The following is a 22,049-nucleotide window of genomic DNA, read 5'->3' on the forward strand; positions in this document are numbered from 1 at the left end:
AGTGGTGGTATGGTCAGTAATCTTACAGAAGCTTCTAGCAGCTAGCTCTCTGCCCCTGGCTCCCAGGTGATGATATGGTGTGATCTAAGGGGGTGCGTCTGCCTACGCCTGCTGCTGTGCTAAAGCTGAGAGAAATTAAACCAGCGGGAGCAGAGCTGCTTGGCCTGGGACAAGCAAGGAAATGGCAGCTCAATGCATGCTAATTGCCTGGGGGTTCCAGGATGGGAGCGGAGGGAGTTTACTGTGGTGGCTTTCCCGAGCTGATGTATGATTTAGGCCCGGTGAATGCATGAGCATTGGGCTGTAACCTTCCCCTGAGTTACTGGGAGGAAGTTTATAGTACGAGCCGTGCTCGGCTCCCCACTGTGCCTTCCTGATGTGAGCTGCACTGGGGACTCTCCGTGCTTAAGGTGCTATGGATCGAATCCAGACGTGATTTAAGGTAATTTTCTTCTAATTCGCAGTCAAGCAATGGAATAGATCTATCTTCTGAGGATCAAAAGTATTAATAACTCCCTTAGACGCAGTTTGGAATCAAATGAATACCCCCATTTTTTGGTAGATTTTGAGAGCATTATTTTACTATATGGAGATGAACTCCATTAGCAGAACACATGAATTAAAACAAAAGCAGCTTATTTGCATTGTGATTAACCATTCCTGAGATGAGAAAGCTCATCTAGTTGTGAATATATGGCAACAAAGATTATAAAAGGCGCAATGGGGTTTAATCTTTGGGTTTTTATGTTTCTACAAAATGGCTTTCATACAGAAACATTTTCTTCTTACCTACAGCTGAAATTTGTCACCATGGTAACCTTCTGGATATGGAGGGGCGGGGTGCTCTAGGCAAATATGTGGACGCAACCTCAGAAATCGTTATCCAAATTGGGTTTCATTTCTCCTCTCTTTCTTTAACGTCTATGAGCTTCTCACACACTGGGCAGCTACTCATGCAACCAGATCAGAGGGAGGCCATATGGATTTATGCTCTTTGTTTTCTTTCTTTGAAAAGAGCAGCATTTGGGGCAATTTCCTCCCTTATTCAACTGGCTCCATCGTTCCCTGGCTGCAGCTCCAAGCCAGCTCGGCTCTCCGGGAGCTGCTGGACCATGCTCAGCTCCAGTGCCTGCAGCATCACCCGCTGTTGCTGGGGAAACACAAAAATCCTGAGCTGGGGTCCCAGCAGCTCAGCATTGGTGAAGACGCTGTTCATTTACTGGCTTGAATATACACATAGTTCTATTTTGTTTTGTTTGACGTACATATCTGAGAATGGCTTGGGACCTTAAACAGTTTGTGGTTTGGTTTTTTTTTTTTGGATATTTGAAGAGAAACAAACTGACACAAATGTGCACTAAGACTTCTGAAAATAAAATTATTAAAGCCTTAGAGAGCCCTCACCCACAATATTGTGTCAATGCAATGTTATTTTAAGGACATGTCACCATCTTGATCATTTAACTTCTGATTTTTATTTCCCATTTTATGTATCAGACTGCTTCCCATTGCTTGCCCACGTTCTCTTTCTGGTTTTTAGGTTGCAGGAAAAAGGAGTAGTTTATGACTAAAGCTCTGGACAAAGGCTGTGTAGACTGAAGTTGCTATTAGTGAACTTTGACACTAACTGCTGAGATAACCATGGTTGAGTCGTTGCATGTCTGTCTGTCTGTCTGAGGTCCTAGTCTGTAGACAACACACAGTCTTTCTTCTTGTCCTTTTGCTTTTTGCGCGTGCATACGGTGTGGCAAGTGTTGGAGTCAGAGACGTTCTTGATCTGTGCAGTAGTGCCTTGATTTTATCTGAAGCTTCTTGGTGCATCTAATAAATAAATAGTAAATAAAAACTGTTTGGGGGAGTGCAATAATAGAGTGCGAGTGGTGACCCTACCTGTTTGTTTGCTTTTTGAGAAGCTCCTGGCCCACCACAGGAGGTATCAGTAAATAACCCCCTGTCATCTGAGTACACCCACTTGTTTCTTCCCACTGTGACTGACTTTTACACCTTCTTTTCTTTCCCCTGTAGGGTGGGGGCAATCAAAAACATTCCTTCATATTAAGGCAGGGTGTGATTTCAAGTGTTATCTGGCCTGGACCAGCTCTGGCTTCTGTGCCTATCTTTGTTCCTTGGTAGCTGTCTGCTAATCTGAAGTACTTCACCCTTAATTAAGAAGAGCAAAACCACCTTGGATTCAACCTGGGGGAGGAGCGTGTGTATCAGTAGTTATTCCAAGGGGCTTACCCGTGCTACGCTCTCACTCACAAGTAGATTTTTTTTTTTTTTAAGAAAACAACCAAGGAGCTGGTCTATACTTTCTGCTAAGGCCCCATCAGTTCTTGGTTAGTGCCTGTATTTGAGTATAGTGGAAGTACATCTGAATGTGGCTTCCTAATAGGGGTAAAGCTCTGGGGGGGGACTTGCATACACCAGCAATATCTTTCTCAAGGGTTCTTAGCTTGTGTTTTGCCCCATGACCTGCCTGACATAGATGAAATAGCTGTTGAAGAGAGTTGTTGGTGAATGTAATTGGGCTCCTTCTGAGCTGGCAAGGAATATTCAGTGAGCAGTGGGGCTACTGCAAGGCCACCCCAAATGCAGCAGCGAGGCTATAACATTAGGTGGCACATGTAGCGTTTCCTGCTGCCAGCTCCTACCTGCGCTTCTCAAGGGTAGAACGTTTCTCTTATAGAGTTTGGCAAAAAGTTCAAAGGCCTCAGAGCCATTGGCAGGCAGAGGGAAGTCTCCTTCAGGGCAGGTTGAGCACTAGGTCCACTTCTTGGCACTTAGCACGTGAGGCTGAGCTGACTATAAATATGCAGCCAGCCACCACACTGCTGTGCCAGTAGGGCCTGTGGGCAGAAAGTAGCATTTTGTGGACTTTACAAGGCAGAAAAATTTGAAGCATGAAATAGCTGCGTTCACAGGTTGCCATCCACCATCTCACTTCCTTTACACCATCTTCTCCTCTCTTTGTCGGGGCAACACAGCATGAAAGGGCAAAAAGACACGGTGTGCAGAGGCAGCAGTAAGCTCTCTGGTGTCTTCTACTCCCTTTCCCCTCTTCTGCTGTACGCTTCCCTCCTTTCATCTTGTTTTGAGTGGAGTGAGGAATCACCAACAGACTATTATTAGGAAAAGGACCTTGCCATTCAGGCACTTATAGGCACATCTCCCAGATTAGGAATATCCCTTGCAGAACTGGGTGGGGAAATTTGTAAGAATGTGTTTCCCCCCACCCCCCGATTTTTTTTGGAGACAGGTGTATTACTTACAGATGTATTCTTATTAGGTGTATTACACAAACCACAAAATGGCTCCCTCCAAAGGGAGCATCTCCCGATCAACTTTCCCAAAATTTAAGGCAGACAGGGAGGTGAAAAGCAGTGATTTCCAGAGTTATCTGGACTTTTTGTCAAGTCACTTAAATTGTTTGCAGGCTCAGACTGGCATGGGGGGTGAGCAGAGGTTGTGCTGGGTGCCTGTTGCATTCAAATAAACTGATCCTCTCCCCGGAGCCCCATCTCTTGTGTGCAGCCAAATCATGTGTGTTTGCAGGAGACAGTATGCTTGTGTTTCTCCCACGACCCTGCTGGCTCATTAGTGTTATTTCTGGAGGTCTTGTTTCCACAGTAACAAGCAATTACCATTGTTCCTTGGACTGCCAAAGTTACCACCAGCAACGCAGAGGAAGATGCGTTATTCTCTATATTGGGATAAAATGCCTTCATATGTCTTGCTTTTCACTGAATGCCAATCCTGACGCAGGTCCTGTGCAAATAGCACACTCCACCCCCTGCCAATGCTGCTTTTGCTGGTATTAAGATGTGCCAAATTCTGAAGCGATCCAAAATGATCTTCTCGGGTCTGTGGCTACACTGGCAATGACAGGGTCAGGATTTCAGCAGCAGGATGACTGTACCAATGGTAGCTCTGGTAGGAATATAAATAGAATAGCTTGGAGGCAGTTCTTTTTGCAATTGTGCTTAGCCTTGTTCTAAGTAATGCTGGCTAGTGACGTCAATAAAATATACTCTCGGTCTTTACCCTATAGCTTCTACTGGTACAGTGGTGCAGCTCCCACAGAGGAGTCTAGTGGTCTTATGGTAGCAGGATGCTGAAGTGTCTGTGTTGCACAGTGCCTTCATCACGCCCAAGGGGCAATGGGTGTGCAACTGCTCCAACCATTTCTTCCATCAATGGCTGCTTCGTTCCCTTTTACCTGTACATTGCACATAGACAGATGCAGCTAGAATGGGCTTTAAACCCCACAGACCATATCCTGAATTTCATGTACATATCGAAAGATTAGGCAGCTGGGAAGCTGACAGAAGATGGGCTTTTGTAGGCGAGAGAAATGGGGTAGTGGGACATCGGCGCAGCTGGATTAGGTTTCATGACTTGGAGAGTCTTTATGGCTTTCAGCGACTCCAGTTTCCAAGTGTGACTTCGTATTCTAAAAAGCTCTGGGGCCATGTTGTAAGCTCTGAGCTCCTCTCAATGGAGTTTTCTTGTGAATGGGTGTATGGATGGATCTGCATATATGCACCCACTTGCCCAAACAACTAATAACAGGTGTTGGAGGGAGAACATGGCCTCTAGCCTCCATAAACCAAAGCACGGGGGGGGTGCAAGGAGTCTTGATCCAAGGTAGCTGAAGCAAAGAGATCAAGAGAGGCATTTTAAAACTGGGAAGGGCCTTTTGGAAACGATCTTGGCAACACCTGCACTGGAGATTTTTAAAACCTGGACTTAGCAGAGAAGGTAGAGGACAGTTTCATACCAGGCCAGTATACGAGGGTTACAATGAACAGAAAGAGTGCTGCTTTGCAGCTATCAAGATCATACTACTCTAATTGCCCTTGAGGAAATAAAAACCCAACAGCAAACACACTGTCTGTTCTTGGGATGGAGACAGGGATAGGCAGAAACCACTGGTGATAGGGTCCTTGGTTCTTTTTTCTGCCTAAAGACCCACCAGGTCTGCGGAATGAAGGTGGAGGAAGGGATGAAACTCAGGTTTCTCTTCTCCTTTTTTGTGTTGCATCCTCCTAAAGCCTTGGATTTTAGCACGGTCTGTATGATGGGGGGAAAAAAAAAAAAAGATAATTAGATTCTCCACATGTAAACCAGAATTCAGTGTTTGAGTTCTAGCTGACGGCGTACGAGGCTTGGCTGGCTCATAATGAGCCGAGACTCGTTTTTTGTATTGGAAGGAAAATAGTCCCATCTCGAAAATAAACCAAGCCTTTGCTCTTTATCGGTAAGCTTCAGGGGACCCACAGGCATCCCACATTTTCAGCCGGGGTGGTGTGCCGAGCTGGCCAGCAGACACTAGGTGGAGGCCTTGGGCTGCGGTTCCACCGCAGTCATAGAAGGCAGAAAGAGCAGAGGACTTGTGCTTTCGGAAGGGAAGTCTTTTTCCTTTCTTGCTGCTCTCACGTGCTAGAAAGGCAAGTGCAAGCTCTCCAGGTGCAGAATGGGATGAGCGGAGGAATGGAGGAGAAGGGTCTGCCCCATCCCAAGTGCTCCCTGCAACAGGATTTTGTGAGCAGGGCTGCAGTGGGAATGTTGAAGCCTTCCTAGTTCTTGGGTGTGGTTGGGTTGCAAGGCTGATTTAATTTATCCTGATTTATTTTATCCTCATTTATATATCCTGATGGGGATAATTTTGAGATCCCCATGAAGGCATATAAAAAGTATTAAAATTGAGATGAAAATGAGGACTGATGAGCTGATTTATCTAGTGACAAATGCTGGTAGAACCAGCTAAGATGAAGTGTCTGCTGTATTTATGACGATTGCTTTCGACGAGGCCTCCAATCTTAAAACTATTCCAAATAGGGATATTTAGAGTTAGTACAAAGAATGAATCACAGGTTAAGTGAGAGCCAGATGAAACTTGAAATGTTCATTTTGAGAGAAATTTCAAAGTTTATGGTTTCAAAGCTTCTTATTACTTTTAGTGATAAAAATACTGCGGTCATTTTATTCTTAAGAACTGAGAATTACGAATATTTCAATTAGATACTTTTAGGAAAATAACTGATGTTTTGTTTTGAAAATGAGTTGAATTTTGGTACAGTTTCACATGTTAGTTGTAATGCATTTAGGTTATGCCAAAATCAAGTCTCATATGAGGGCATATTATGCAGTCCTACCAGTAACATAGCATACTGTGAATATCATAATTAAATATTCTGTTATATAATGTAGTACAGGTGATATTTTATTTTCAAAACAAGTGATTTTTCTACCAAGTAATGAGTTTTCTATCAAAAGCTGTACCAGCTTTATTAGTCTGTGCAGAGTGAAACAATTTAAATTTTTACACTCTGAAGAGGAAATGTGCTGGGTACTAGTTAGGGAACAATTGTTTTTAATATCCTAGAAACCTGATTCCAGGCTAATGGCAGGATATTGAACACAATCAGTGTCTCTCATTATTAACTGAAGAACGTAAAAACAATACAAGCAGTAGAATATGATAAGAAAATATAAGGTTGCTTTCAAAATTGGTATTTTAATTTGAAAGAAAATCTGGCATTTTTTTCCCAAAGGCAAACTTTTCAATACAGAAAATTTTGTTTGAGCCTCCTTTTCCATAGGGATTCTTCATTTGTACTTATGATTTTATGAAAAATGTTGATTTTATCAAAATAGTATTTTCTGGTTTGAAGACTGTTTTGATTAAAATTTTGTCACTAGCGTGAGCTGTCATGACACTCTCCTCCTCCGCCCTCTGAGATGTGGTAAAAGGGTGAGTGAAATTATTGATTTATCTTATTTTTTTTTCTAATGCAATGACTTCGAGAGCTCCATGGCTGTTCTGCAGACAGATGCACAATTGTGAAACATCAATATGGACTGCAAATCTCTACTGTCAGTCAGCTCCTCTTCCCGTCTGCATAACGCAATCCCTATCTCCACAATGCCTGCACAGATACACATTTGCAAAGATGTTTTTCTGGAGATAGCGTGCGTGGCAAGCCCTCCTTTACTTGTTCTCATCTCTAGCAACATTATATGGAGTTTCAGTTCACAGTTCACTGTGTTCCCCCTCCTACCACTGAAATGCAGCCAACTCTGAGCTGCGGCTATTAAACATCACACAAGCAAGACCACAAAACAGATTATGGAAAGCAAAGGAATTCAGAGAAAAACAAAAAATTGAGTGAGGACTGCAAGGGTTGTCTGGGAAGTGATATCAAAGGATTAGAGGGAATGAGTAGTGGTTAATGGTGATGCAGAATAACTATCACCTTGGTATTCAGGTGATACCAGCATGCAAGGAAGAGCTTTTAAGGGTGGCACAAAGAGATAGATGTCACTAGAATTAGTCAGGTCTCAGCCAGGGAGATGAGCAGGTCAGCTTCCCTAACCGCTGAGTTTTGTGAGACTGTCAGAGTCTCAAGGAAAGGTCTGCAGGCATCATTGCTTGAGGGTTTTAAAACTGGTCAAAGTTTTAAGACAGGACAAGGCAGTATCAGGACAGGTGAATAAAACAGGATGGAGCAAATAGTCATATCTATCACCACTTGGCATGAGTCTGAGAAAACAGTTGGGAGAAAGACAGCAAGGTCTGAAGGAATCTCATGTACAAAGTTAGAAAAGAGTGTGAACTGGCATGACAAGAGCTAGGACATGGACGTGTCAAGGGAAAAGCTTTCAAAGACAGTGCTCGTCTTTGACAACATGATGACCTTAGGGTAGGAAAGGAGGAAAAAGTGGAAGATGCGCAATGAATCGGAGGAAAGAGAAAATGTGTGTGAATGTATGTAGCTGTTCATGTGTGTGTGTGGCACAACAGGAATCTCATTCAGGCTGGAAAAATCATTGTAGGTATCTGCATTTCAGTTTGCTCAGACTAGTGGCTGGAAGAGGGCACCTTGGCACAAAACCTGGACCTGAATTCTTGCTGCTTTAGGTACGGTGATGAGGGGGGAAGGTTACCAGACGCTGTCACTGAGCATTCAATGGACAAACAAGAAATGACTGCAAAAGTCTCTTCACAACTCAAGTTGCATAGCAACAATAAATTGTCAGATTGCTGTTATGGCAGTCCCTTACATTATCCCCATTATTAGAGCCCTTTTTCAGAATCACGCACGACAGTGTTACTAGCCCACTCCCAAGCTGGTTGTTTGACCCTTGTCTCTTACTGAATGATGCCATGTAATTTGCTGCAAAGGTGTCTTCAAGTAGTACACCAGAGAGAGAAGTCTTTGAGGATCCATTAACATAGGCCCTAGGGAGAAAAAGATGTGCCTGTGCAAGATGGGTCAGGAGAGAACAGATCAGGGAGCAGCAACATCCTCAAAGCATCTGACAAACTCAGCGGGGTGTATGTTACCCCATCACTTCTCTGAACTGAGTCTTCATCGATCCAATTGAAAGGCTATTTTGAGGGGTGAGCCACAGTTGCTCATAAGATGTGAGGTTCAAACTCTTCTAGTTCACACCTGTGCCTGGTGGTTGGATCACTCCTATGGACCATTGCTGCTGTGAAATCCTAACTTCCAGCCAGCTGTTTCCTGCTTTTCAGTGTAAGCACCTTGTGAGCTGTCTCCTGGCGGAGATGCTGAAGCACAAAAGCAGTCACAGCACCATCATCCTGTGATGTTTCAGACACTGCCAGTATCTGAAACAATACCTAGAAGTCTGCTTGTCTTGCAGGATGTTGCTAGTGTCCTGCATAATTTCTTTCCTAGATGTCTTGTATAACACAGCATCCTCCTCCCTGTTTCATTCTGATGCTGCTTCTTTCGCTGGCACGAGATCCTGAAATGCCCCTGCCATCTCTTTGCAGCCAAGGCAACCAGGGTCACTGGATACCAAGGCGTAGCTGGAATTTTAAGGACTCGAATAAACCGAATGAACTCCTTTACTACAAACATCAGACTGACGTGGACTTAGGATGGCAGGTAGAGTAGAAATTAGCTTACAGGCCTTTTGCAGTGGGTGATGGGGAGGGTGGCCTGCTTAAGCAAGTAATTCTCGGTGATGTATCTCCTTTCCGAAGAGTGCCTGGTTGTAAACTCTACCAGATTTTACAAGATCACCACTGAAAATCACGAACAAGCAAACAGACTTCAGAAGGACAAGATAGACTGCCTGTCCTCTCTGTACAGCATAATGAAATTCTGCTTCATTGAAACAACTGGTGAGGAAACAAACAACCTCGAGATTCGGTTCTTCTGTGTTTACGTGCCCAGCAGCCAGAGCACACAAATGGCATGACACCTGGACTAGATGTTACAAATCCCTCTTGCTTGATATTAAGGGGATCAAGCTCGGACAAGGTCTAACACAGCAAGTGATAAACATCCATGCATGACATTGCTAAAAGAGATCTGATGGCCATGGAGTTCTCCATCTTTCTAATGCAAAATAGTTTAGCAGCCCTTACAAAGAAGGAGCAAAAGGTGTTCATCTGTCTTTATCCTTTCTTCCCTTGAGTATCTCCCATGAACAAGATCTGCCAGATGGGACAATCCAAAGAGCTTATTTCTCTCTCCAGGAGAGAGTCTCCTTCTCTTTGTCTGTGTTTTGGATTTCTCTTGCTTCCCCCTGAGGCTGAAGGATTTGAGATCATTAGAGAAACATCAGGTGTTAGAGTGGTCTCTGGTACCCATCAGCTTTGTAGTTCAGCCTTTCCGAGGACCACTATTGGGAGGGATTTATCCACGAGCTCTGCAGAACAAATAGACTTTAATGCCTTGTAGCTGCTCTACACATGTTTGTTGACAGCCCTGGTACTTCCATGAATGAGTCAGTCCTGAATTCTAGGCTGTGTCACGCAAACTGCAAAGTTTTGTATAGCCTTGCTGCCATGAGCTATATGGAGCTACAGATACAAGAGACTGTTCTATGGGGCTGGTTCTCATTTGAGAATTGTTATGGCTTTTTCTTTTTAGCTTGGTCTTCTAGTTATGGTGGAGATAGAGCCGAGGGTCCCCATTGCTGAGTGGAGGATTCTTTTGTCAGACCTTACACTATGGACGGGCCTCACACTACGGTCAGACTTCTTTAAAATTTCTCTCCCTGTATCTCTATCAGTCTCAGTCTGTATGTCTTACTACGTACTATCTTTGCAATGCCTCAGCTTTATTTAACAGTGTGATTTTCCTATGACCTTTTGAGGATAAGGTTTGCAGGTTAAAATATGCTGAATAAGGACAAATGAGCAATGCAAAAGAAGTGAAAATAGGCAGGTTTTAAAGATCATCTTCTGTCAGCATTGTTTGCATGTGTGCTCATTTCTCATAAACATTCAAAGGTTCAAGTTTCCTGTTGCTAGTATACATGGAAAACAAATGTCAAGGCTGCACATGACTACTTGCCATAAATTAATACTAAATGTGCACACCCACTTCTCTAGAAGTGCTCGTACACTCCTCTTGTCAGAACGATCAGAATCACCACCTAGAGCTGGTGATTTTCATCTGTAGATATGAAAATGCTCTACAAGAAAGGTCTGGATCATAGCCTCCTATTTTGCAAATGGGACACAGTTCCTTAGTAAAGTCACTTGTCTGGTAGTCACAGAGCTTCTGCCTCTCAAGCTGATCTGTAAAGGCAAGTGAGGATGCACATTTGATTATTTTCTCTTCCATCCTTGACTGCCCCTTTTAAAAGGAGTTGCTCACTCTTTCATTTACTGCTCAAGGCACGAGGTTATCCATCACCACCCACCACAGGCTGCTGTCTATGCTGGCTGTGCATGTGTGCTTACTGGCATGTATTTTCTCTTTGTCTCCCTTCCTCTTTGCCTTGCAGGCATGCCTTGCTGCTTCCCTTCAGGTCACCTCTGCTTCTGTCTTCAGTGCCCCTCACTGCAGATGATCTCTTCTCCCCTGCATCTCTTCTGGGCTGGCCAGAGGCCTCCTAAAGCAAGTTTTCTTGGCAGAGGAGGCCTGATTGTGTGTCTGGGTTTTCTCAACCTCTCCCACCAGCCTTGTCCTTTTCTCAAGGGTCTCTTATCTTCCAGGGTTGCCAGAGGAAGATCTGTAGTTCTGAGTCCTCTCTCTGCTTTCTTGTGTAGGTTTTCATCCTGACACCCCTGCCAAACTGTGCAGGGATGCAGAATGCAGGAGGATTGTAAGGTGAGTGTGTTGTTTCCTGCCAGGGCAGATTTGATAATGGGTTTTACAACGTTCCCTGGGAGGATGGGCTTGGTAGTGGCTTCAAGAAATGAAGTCAGAAGGGACTTGATCAAAGTGTCTAAACACGTAGCAGAAGAGGTCTGTCGGAAACACCTTTTCTTTGTGTCTCTTCACAAACTAACGAAGGGCCATTCAGGGAAAAATTGGCAAATACAGTACTCAAGTACTTTGCACAGTGGTAATTAAACCGCAAGGCATGTTAGCACTGGGTGTTCTGGAGGCCACAAACTAAAGCAAAAAATCCCAGTGGCTCTACAGAGTGAGCCAGTTTCCAAATTTCTAGGAATTAAAATGTCCAGGGCTCCAAGGGCACCACCAGCCCTGCCTGTCCCTGCCCAGCATCTCCTGGGGCTCCCCCTACCCTGCCCAGGTGCCAGAACCCCATTTCAGCCCCCCAGGGCCATCGGTCCCTGTCACAGAGACAGTGCAGCAGGGCCACTCTCCAGCTCCCCACAGCCCTGCCCTGATGGCCCACAGCCCCACTGCACCAGGAAGGTACCTGGTGCCCAGGGCTGGGGCTGCCCCTGCTGCCCCCCAGCTGCCCTGCTCCTGGCTGGGGTGATGGGGTGTCCCTAGGGAGCCCCCAGCCCCCGCAGTGCCCTGACACTTCTGATGGTGTTTGGTGTGGACACTACTAGACTCTGTCAGCCGTGCCCTGCTCCGTTTGTGTGGGTTCTCTGAAGCCCTGTACAGTTTATACCATCACATGCCATAGCCAATCATATTTTTTAAGTGGACAATTCCCTCCCAGTGTACTGCTTTTATCTACAGCAAGAGTGTTAATGCCTGCCAGAATATAGAACTGGTTGCAGAGACTGCAAATGCGATACTTGGACTAGTAAGTCATTTTACCAATGCACTTCCTCTTAAAAGTGATCATTGTTAGAAATCATTGATCTTTTCCTTGTCCTCTTAGTCCGACAATATCACAGCTCCAAAATGGGAAGCCTTGCTGTGTGAGCAGAGATACACAGATCAATATCCCTTCTCACGGCAGCAAATGAAAATGAGTGGTACAAAGGTAGACTTCCACAACGCTGTTAGCAGGAATAGTTTGGAGGCAAGTATCAAACGTCACGGCAGTTGAAATGAAGAAAGTGAATATAGATGTTTATGGCACCAGTCTGCCTTCAGTCCTGGTTTGGAGTTTAGGGATTGTTATTTTGAGGATAATTGCAACATTTAATTATAAAATTTCTAGAATTTTTGGGGGGAGGGAGGGGAATGAAGCTAGAAATATCTGTCGAAATAGCTGTATCTCACTGTGTTTAGGAACATCCATTTCAGCAAGGCAGGTAGTCGGTCAGAAGAGACTAAAGGACCCGTGCTTTTGTGAACACACATTCCTACGCATACTAAAACTGCAGGCTAGAATATCTTTGCTCTAGATTTACCAGCAGATATATTGCAGCTCAACAACCAAAGTCTCCAATACCAAAATCCATTAACTGAAGTATAGCCTTGGTACAGCCCAGGTACATTTGGTTCTGGGTCTTCCATTGATGAGATATTTGAGCAAAACGTGTTGCATCCATTGTGAGGATTTTCTTGCACCATGCAGGACAGAGAGATCATGGACCGAGTCAACTTTTTTTAGAAAAAGGAAATTACTTTTCAGACCAACGAGTTAAAAAAATGTTGGTGTGCTGACATCCATCACTTCATTGTGTTGGGTTGTAGGAGGGGTAAGTTTTTTTTCCCCCAAGTACAGAAAAGCCTTCTTGCTCTTTCTGAATTTGATGCCAAGGTCAAATTCACAGCCCAGCTGCTTTGCACGCTCACGGGGGGATGGCTGGGATGCCTCGCTTGCACGCTGCTTCATGGTCTTGGCCAATATGGGACCTGACAGTGCGAGTCTGAGGAATCCCATAGGAAGCCTCCACAGCGAGGATTTAACTTGTGGTTAACAGCAAGATGAGGCTGCATCCATATTAACCTCCTCTCTGCAAAAACCAAGAAGGTCTCCCAACTCTCTCCTCCCCAAACCCCCACCGCTTTTCCTCTTTCTTTGATTTTTCAGCTAAAAATAGGGTGACAGAGGGACTGTGGGGTAAGCAGCTGGAGTAGAGCGGAGCCAGTTGCCATAGAAACCAATGAGCCACTTAGCAGCACTTGCCTTCCTCCTTTGCCTGCGGATTTTTTTCCCCTCTTGTGCGTGGAGGGGCAGTGTGGGGGGAGCCAGAGGAGCCCCCCACGAAGCCAGGACCCAGCTCCCTGCCCCACGGCCATCTGGGATGCCAGCACTCCCGTGGGATCTGCCTCCCAAGCTAGGAAGGGAAGAGGGAGGATGGATGTCAGACAGAGGAAGGGTTTGGACATTGATGGCTGGGCGTAAACTGAGAGTCTTCCCCTCACCCTGGCATCTCGTTTTCCTCTCATGCTGGATGGCACTTGGATGGTGCCCCAAATATTCAAACAGGGTTCTCCAAGCCGCTGGTGCCGTGTCCTGTCTCTGAAGATGGCAAATAGCAACAAAAGCAGGGTTTTGTGTATTTAACCACATGCTGTATTACACCTCAGGCTTGAGTAGCCAAGAAAGTAGATTGGAGGTGAACATAAAGGTTAGAAGAAGAGAATGTTCCTCTCCTCTCAGGTCTTCCTTCCATCGTGAAAAATTAACATTTGGGTGATTATTTAAAATAGATATCCAACCTATTTTTGGTTCACATGGGGCTAAAGTTGCTTTAATTTCACTGCATATACATTTCTCAGTGGGGAAAACCTATTTCCTTGAAAGATCTGAAGCTCTAAATGGGATACCTGAAACATATTAAGCTATAATTTGGTTATACCTGATGCTGGTTTGCAGTGCTTGATATTCAGTGTGTTTTTTTCGTTCTTTTTTTTTTTTTCTTTCCCAAGACTGAAGAGACATACATTGTTAGGTAGCACATACTTCACTAAGTTTATTTTTAAACTTAGAAAATATTGTCACCAGCAAAAAAGTACTAGATTGGCAGCTCTGGGAGAATGAAATCTTCTCTTCAGCCCTGGAGTGACAGAGCCAGTTTTGGTAAGACCTTCCCACACTGCTCCTCATCCATGTGCTCCAAGTGTGGCTTCCTCGTAACCTGAATCACACGAAAAAGCCCCAGCTGCTCACACCTGGATGCAAGCCCCAGGTGTCTGCTTGTCCTTCTCATGCTGTGCTATGTGGAAGTAGTAGCAGCAAAGATAGACATACATTAATGGATGCTGCAAGCACAGTATGGCTGTAAGGAATTTGCCAGCAGAACCATACCTGGTAAAGCTTGCTGATGTAGTGCTTCTCCTTCAGGTTGCAGGTTACCAGCATTTCTGAAAGCCAGGAGAGAAAGTCTATCAGCTAGAAATCATGGTAGCTAAAATTGAAAGTAATTGCTAGAAATTTGTGCTCGATAGTTTTCCTCTTGGTGGTCTGAAGCTGTTTTTTTTGTGTTTGATTTCTCCTCTTAAAATGAATGGCATACTGAAAGATAATAAATGGCATCACACAGCAGCATGTGTAGGGAAGTGTAAATGTTAAATAATGAATCCTCGTAACATACCTGCAAAGTCAAATGTATCATTTAACTTCTGCTTATCAGAAAAGGTCAGGCAAGACATATGTGACAGAGTTAGGACTGGATCAAAGGTACACCCGGGCAGACCTGAAGATCTTCTTCACTGAGAAGTGGTCTGGCTACCCCAAAGATGCCATTTTGCAGCTGCTTAGAAGAGGTCAATGGAAAGTTCAGCTTTGACTCAATGCTGAATCTTAATATTACTCATCTGTACTACATCACTGACACCAGCAGTACATACCTCTGCTCTAAAGAGCTGTGCGAGCACTCGTGCAGCTGGGTGGGTCCGCTTCAGAGTTGTACAAACTCATAATAGGGAGCATGGTAGAAGTAGACAGGGTCATGCTGGGTTCTGGTGTTGTCCTGGTTGGCACAGCAGTCTTTTCGCAGCCATCAAAATGCAAAACAACCTTGGAGTTTCGTTAATGTGTCACATCAGGTCCATTCCTTTAGTTACTCCTGCTTTCTTCTCCCTCCTCATTTCTGCACAGCATCCTATGCAGTCATCTCATGTGCGATTAACTTCTTTCCAGCATTTAACTGAGACTGTAGTGCAAAATTTGGATCTGAATTAAAATATATCCCCAGATTTAGGCAGCTTGATCCAGGTTTGGTGGTGGCCCATTTCTCGGTGAAATGTATAACAGCAGCCAAGTGTCTTCTCTTGTATATTATTATATTTCTTAATTTCATGGTGTGTTTTCTTTGTTTGTTGTAGCAGCCTGAAGCCATGCATCAAAACTCTTACTGTATTCATGAAAACATACCAAAGGCGATCTTCACTGGCTAATTAAATCTTCTCTGTTGCACACTGGCATGACAAATATAGATTTAAAACAAACGTAATTGCTATTATAAAGCTGCTCCTGTTCTATTCACCTGATGTTATCAGAAGGGTCTGGCCCAGGAGGCAGGATGTGCTGAATGCAATGCAGGAGGCTGGAGGAGCAAAAATCTGGGGCAGGTGGGTACAAAAATAAAGGGATCTTTGTACACAGAGGAATTCCTGTATGCTAACAGAAAAAAGATAAAGGTTACAAAGCAAATACTTCCATCAGCAAGATCAGAAGCTGCATGTCTTCAGTTCTCTTTAGGAGTCATTCAGAGATGCAGCTTGTTGGCTGCAGAAAGCAAATGAGATTTGGGATGAGAAGAACCGAACCCTACAGCAACAGCTTGTAGTGGAGGGGAACAGAGAACTGTCGAGCACACTGAACATCAACAACAGATGGGTTTTTGTGCAAAACATGGTACCACAGTAAGACTGGGGAAGCAAAAATGACGGCTTTCCATCTCAGCCTCAGAGCATTCAGGAGGAATAGATGTGTTCTTGATGGTTTGAACTGAAAGGTGGGCATTGGCTCACGTCTCCTTCCTCCTCTCCCTCCTTCCTAAAGAAACCTTTTGACTTTTTTTCTACTTCCTCTAGGACCTTCGTCCATGCAGAAAATCCTATCTTCAGCCTCCAGGGGACTGAGATTTTGGCAGCCTCCAGGCCCTAACGCTACTCACTACTGCCAGTTTAGCTGATCTGCATTTGACGCCCTTTTCTTCAAGTTCACAAGCTGATGTCCACAAGCTCCTGTCTAGAAGCCGTGGTGAAGAACATAAGCCAGTAGATGGGGTGTGCTGGGTATGCAGAAGAGAGAAGAAGTGACTGGGGAAGAACTGGCCGGGCTGTATTCTTTGCAGCTATCAGGTCTGAGGTGGCCTTGCCACCCAGCTGCTAGAAACAAAAATCACATTTTTCCATTGACTGGGTCTTCTGCTTCTGGAAAACTGTCTACCTTCCATGGCATGTGCAATTTGTAGAGGAATTCTGAAAAAAATAATCATGTATTTACATCTAAAATGATAAGCGTTCTGGTTAATATTGTGTCCTTTTGATTGACACTGCTGAGGGTATGCTGAATTTGTTTTGCGTAGCATCTCTGTTTTCAACACGGAACGAGTTTTTGCACTGGTTGCAGTTCACTGCTGCACCAGCTGACAGGGAAGGCAATGAGGGAAGCGATGGCAACTTGGCGTTTGGTAAATCAGCCACTGTCTGTGCTGGGGCTAAGGAACCCAGGTTCATTTAGCTGTTTTCTCCATTAAGATGAACCTAATAGAGCTAATATTTTTGTTTTAATTAGGACTAGATACCAGTAAGGAAAACAGAAGGTTTTATACCTTTCTTATAAGTGCTGAAGAGCCACAGAGCTGGCTCAGGCATAAACCTTCCTGGAAGAGAATGGAAAAGGATGCTTCCATGCTGGCCATGGATTCAGGAGGACAGCATGGCATCAGATTGCATCTATTTGTTATTTTAAGGTTTCTTTGCAACCTTAAAGTAGAATGTTATTCCCTGAAGAATGCAGTCCTGCAGTTTAAGAAATGCGCTGGTATAAAATGTATTCCATAGGAAATTTTGCTGCTGTGGAAAATGTGGGGCCTTGCCAGAAACCCTCCCATCCAGGAGAGAAACTGAATCCCAGAAAAGCGGATGGACTCTGCGATATTAAACACTAGGGGAATGGGTTCAACTCTGTTGCCCTTTTCGGTGAGATTACAGCTGACAGTTCAGGCAGGAGGATATGTGCAGTGAGTAACGTGAAGTGGGATAATGCATGCAGAACACTGTGTGCTGGAAGACTTACATACGGCTCTTGCTCAAAATAGTGTCTTCAGACATAGACTGTGGAGTATGTGCATAATGGCTCTTTGCTGAAGTTTTTGTAATGTATAATCTTTGATGGGAAGTAGAGGCTTTGCTTCTGCACAGAACTGCATCTGCCATTGCAGACTGCTGGGCATGTTCTGTGCATAATGTTCTGGTGTCACTGCGTATGTACGTGGCTAACGCCTGGGCATACTTCTGAAACGATGAAGATTTTTCCTTCATTATGATCTGGTGTAATGACAATTCCTCACCAAAGTATTCATCTCAACTACTTGAACTCCAGTGCAAAAAGATCCGATTAATTATTTGTTTAAAGGCAGCAAATATGCTTCCTTCCCTCTCTCCCTCTCTTGTTCTCAGCAAGTCAGGCATAACGTCTTTGCAGCTTTTTCCTGAGGCTTGCTGGAATACTTCATCACTAGGACGAGGCACAGGTATCTGCAGTCGTGCTTCAGAACCAAAGGAGCTGTTTGGGACCTTGTCCACTTTGCAAACAAAACAAAGCCTGGCTGCTTTCTGTTGTTCTCTTTTCTAGGCTGTTAACTCTGGGTATTGTTCACTGTCAGCGCTAGCAGAAAATGAATAAACTTAAAATATGGCTCCTTTGAGCAACTGAACAGAGAAGTTTAAAATGAGAGCCCTTTCTCGAATTTACTTACTGCACACCATTCAGAGCTTGCTAGACCACTCTCTGTTCTCTGCGGTGCTTTGGATCGTGACAGAAAGACACTGTGTAAACGTAAGATATTATTATTAGCTCCGTCCCGTGTTCAAGCCGGCTGATAACAGCAACTGTCCTCTCCTTTCATTGATGTACTTGTGAGATCCGTCAGTCGGGGCTGTGTCAGCAGCGCAAGAGGGGGAGGGTGCAAGTGTGTTTATTTTTGCTGCCAGTTGTATTTGCTAATGAGAGAGGAGTCCATTACTAGAGAGGGCGCCTATGCGAGTTAGTGACTGAGTCAGTTCGTTATCAAGTGCTGGCTCCAGTGCCAAGTATTGCTTGGGAGAACTGAAAATCATAATTCCCCCACCCCAAGCTCCCCTCTGTCTAGCCTTTCACAGTCACTCCTGATATTAGCTGGAGATCACAGCTGCTGGGAAACTGGCAGATACAATTTTACAAATGGATGTTGTCTGATGTCAACCTTTCCTCCTCCCCTCCCTGAGCATCTGACATTTCTCAACCAAACGGACAGATGATAGAGCAAAACTGGGATTATTTCTTTATGTTCATAATTATAATGACTTACTTTCAAAGTGCTTTTGCTCAGTAAGGAGGGGGGCTAGAATAGCGTTTATCCAGCTTGCATTCTCCCATCTAATCTGCTGGTTTTTCTGCCCCGCAGCATCCTCCTTTTTCCACTTGATCTCCTCCTCTTTCTTCATTTTTAGCACTTCTGGTCCCCTGCACATCATGTTGCTTTGGTAGTGGCCCCCTCACCTGAGCTCAGACGTGGTCCTAGTCCGCTTTGTCTTTACAAATCACCCCTCTTGTGCTTTCTAGTCTCTTTTCCTGAGCTGAACGTTTTCCTGACCCAGCCTGCTCTCCACGGGGCAAATTTCTTACTACCTGGGGAGACGTTCTTCATCCCCACTGGACACAACAACGTGTGGTAGCTGCCTTTGGTGTGAACAGTGTTAGTGCTACCTGCGAGTGCTGGAGAGAAACGGCAGTCTCCCATGCTGAGAGCTCTCCCAGCTGTCTGCCTCACTGCTGCTTAAAGCAGACGAAGCCTCATTTTGCATGAGGCAGGACATCATAGCCCTAAAAAAGGAGGAAATCACAACAAAAACTCCACAGCCTTGGGAGGAATTCAAGGCCATCTGGCAGGCAGCATCTTCAGCTACAGTCTTTCAGGGAGATGCTCATCCAGAGCGCTGTCTGCAGAGCCACCAGCACGGCTCCTACTTTGTCTCCTGGTGCTGCTCGTCCCACTGCTGGCCAAATCTAGGCCGGGCTCCTTCTGGGTACAAACCCTGAGATGGTGGCATTACAGGTAGGGTAATGTGTATGACCTGCGCATGACAATTGACTCAATTCTACCTCCAGAAAAGCCCTTCTTTTTACTTCAGATCCTCTTTATCCATTGCAACACCTTTCTCCTGGTTTGCGCTCCTTTTCTCCCCAACGGAGCAATTCCCATGTGATTCAGGAGCTGATTTTTGCATGCTCTCCTTATTTCACACCTTTTCCTGGCCTTGCCTAGCCTGCCCACCTGGCAGGTCTGTTTGGAAAAGGTCCTCACATCACCTCATGCTACTTCTCTGTGGTCTGGACCTGTGCTGCCTTCCATCGCTGGCCAGGTCGTGGCTCCCAACAATGCCCCTTGTTTCGCTGAGCAGATGGCTACTGTTTTTTGTAGATTCTGAAAAAGACTGGTTTTAACCTGGGAGAACAGACAGCGGACCTCCTGTCAGCAGACAGTGGAGGGAGCAGATGTTCTGCACAGTGCTGCTCCCCTGTCACCTGCGGGGAAAATGGGTTGACTTCGTTTTGCTCTACTCTCTTTTAGCATTGTAGTACCAGGCTTGGAAAAGAGAAGAAGTGAGACTTCAAACTCTTATCTCCCTTGGGCAAGAAAGAAGCAGGAAGGCTGCTGTGGTTGTGTTGTTTTACCCCCATCCTATTCCACCTTGTTTCACCGCAACCCATGTGGTAGGTTATGGTAGGGGTAGGAAAGCAAAGAAGAATCTTGTCAGAGGTGTGCCAAGGAGTAAGGGGGGAGAAATGGGGATAACTCCTGTGAGCCGGGACAGTGGCAGGAGAGGTGGGGCTGAGAAGTGAATAATTCACTGCTGGTCTTGCAGATGAGGAGGTGCATGGCGGGTGGAAATCACTGATACTTGTGGGGAGGAGCTGGATTTTCTGCATTGCTGAGTGTCCAGTCAGAGTCAGTGCAAAGTCACCATCTGCTTTTGGGAACACTGGTGACTCTCCGAATGTTACATGCTGAGGAGCTGGGAATAGGGTGCTCCACAGGCAGTTCAAACACAGTGCCGTTTCCAGAGGAAGAAAAGATATGAAGACCTTGCAATGACTTTTATGGAGTCCAGCTTCTGGGTTGTTTTTTTTTTTTCACTCTTTGTGGCTAGCTGTACTGGACTTACATTCCTAACCCACTTCGCACTATTAATCCTCACAATGCCCCATTTGTAAGATCCACCCCCCTGCTACAAATGGAATAGCTGTCAGACAGAAGAGATTAAGGGACTTGCCCCTAGACCAGGGTGAGGCAACTTTCTGATTCAGGTTCCTTGCTCTTGTCTATTACATCTCCTAGACCATAAACTGCTTCCCACCCCTTCCTTCACGTGTATCACCTTGCTTGCTTCTACTTTTCTACCTCAGCTAGTGTGAAACCCTCCTCTAGAGTTGATTTAGCCATATAAGAACAGCTTTTCTGCTTTTCTGCCTCAACTAATCGGTTTTTAAAACATTTCAGCTGAAAGTGCATCTTCATAGCCTACGCTCTTGAATTTTTCTCTTCCTCTGCAATTATTTACCCCTCAAAAGTGGTTTTATTTAGCTACAGTATGTACATTAAATACGAAAACGTGGTTGACTTTTTTAGAATAGTTATTATTGGATGATTTCACATTGCATGATGAACATGAAGTAAATAAGTCTTGCTAAGTAGGTAGGCAGTGTAACAGTCAAGGGTCACTTCAATATCTCTCACAAGCATCCAGCTCTAGGTGCCACAATCTTTGAGGGTATAGGCTGTAGAATAAAGTTGGGTTATAATTTGCCAGCGGACATTTTCAGGTCTTTGTCTTTCTTTTGTAGCTTCTTTAGCTCCTATACGTCATACAGTTTGCCTCCAGCATGAGTTATGGCACAGCCCAGAAGGTAGGTTGTTGAGGCAGTAAGGGGACTTATGTCATGCAGAGGGGATTAAAAAGCAATATTTTGTACTTATCTGGGTACACGAGTACAGAAAAAAACAAACTCCAGACTTGGAGAATACACCTGCTCGGTTAAGCTTCATCTAAAACTTGCCAGGGCTGTAATTTAGATAAGATTTCAGGCAGTCAGAGCCATTTTTGCTGAATGGGTTTCAGCCTCACGTGGAACAGGCTTTGTAATGGGCTTGACAGAAATATAGCAGACATCTGATCTCTGTGGCAGCACAGCTGATTCTGGGATCAGTTTAGCTGAGCTGAAACTAGTTTGAATTATGAGGAAATGTTTGCTTTTACTGCTCTGATGTAACAACATCCTTCAATAGTGGGGCAGGCATGGTTAGTCCCGAGTACACTGTTCTCCCCAAGGTTGGTTGGTTGCTATCCTGTCTGGTCTTCAGAGCCGGTAATGCACTGCGTATGCTGCTTTCATTAATATGTTTGTATAATGTATATCTACTTCATACTATGTCTATATTGGTTTCTACACTTCTGCTCACTTTTCAATGTTTCAGCTCATAAGGCAGCAAGATTTGAACCCTTCCTTTTATTTGCCAGGGTGTTAGGACTTTTCAGCTTGGAAAAGAGATGTCTGAGTAGGAGATGCCAGAGGTCTAGGAGGATCACAGAGACAGGTAGGAAATGACTGTTTTCTCTTTGTATGAAAAGTCGGAATCCCCAGTAAATTTATCAGTCAAAACCAAAAAGAGGCACTTTTTTCAGACGGTGCATGCTTAAACTGTGGAATTCACTGCATGGTGTGGAGGGCAAAATTATAAA

General features: G+C 44.7%; 1 long non-coding RNA gene across 9 annotated transcripts in view; it reads left to right on the forward strand.

The window, feature by feature from the left end:
* The window catches only part of LOC128918707 (uncharacterized), a 64,329-nt gene extending 42,512 nt beyond the window's left edge, over window positions 1-21,817 (forward strand). For 5 of the 9 annotated variants that reach the window (XR_008469668.1, XR_008469678.1, XR_008469675.1 and 2 more), the window contains 3 exons: window positions 9,915-10,015; window positions 11,042-15,668; window positions 16,134-21,817. This is a non-coding gene — a long non-coding RNA (uncharacterized LOC128918707). The remainder of the gene's footprint in view (window positions 1-9,914; window positions 10,016-11,041; window positions 15,669-16,133) is intronic. The other 4 variants (XR_008469673.1, XR_008469674.1, XR_008469680.1 and 1 more) reach the window with 4 other exon arrangements.
* Window positions 21,818-22,049: the final 232 nt, after the last annotated feature.

This window comes from Rissa tridactyla, chromosome 1, assembly GCF_028500815.1.
Source record: "Rissa tridactyla isolate bRisTri1 chromosome 1, bRisTri1.patW.cur.20221130, whole genome shotgun sequence".
Lineage (NCBI taxonomy): Eukaryota > Metazoa > Chordata > Aves > Charadriiformes > Laridae > Rissa > Rissa tridactyla.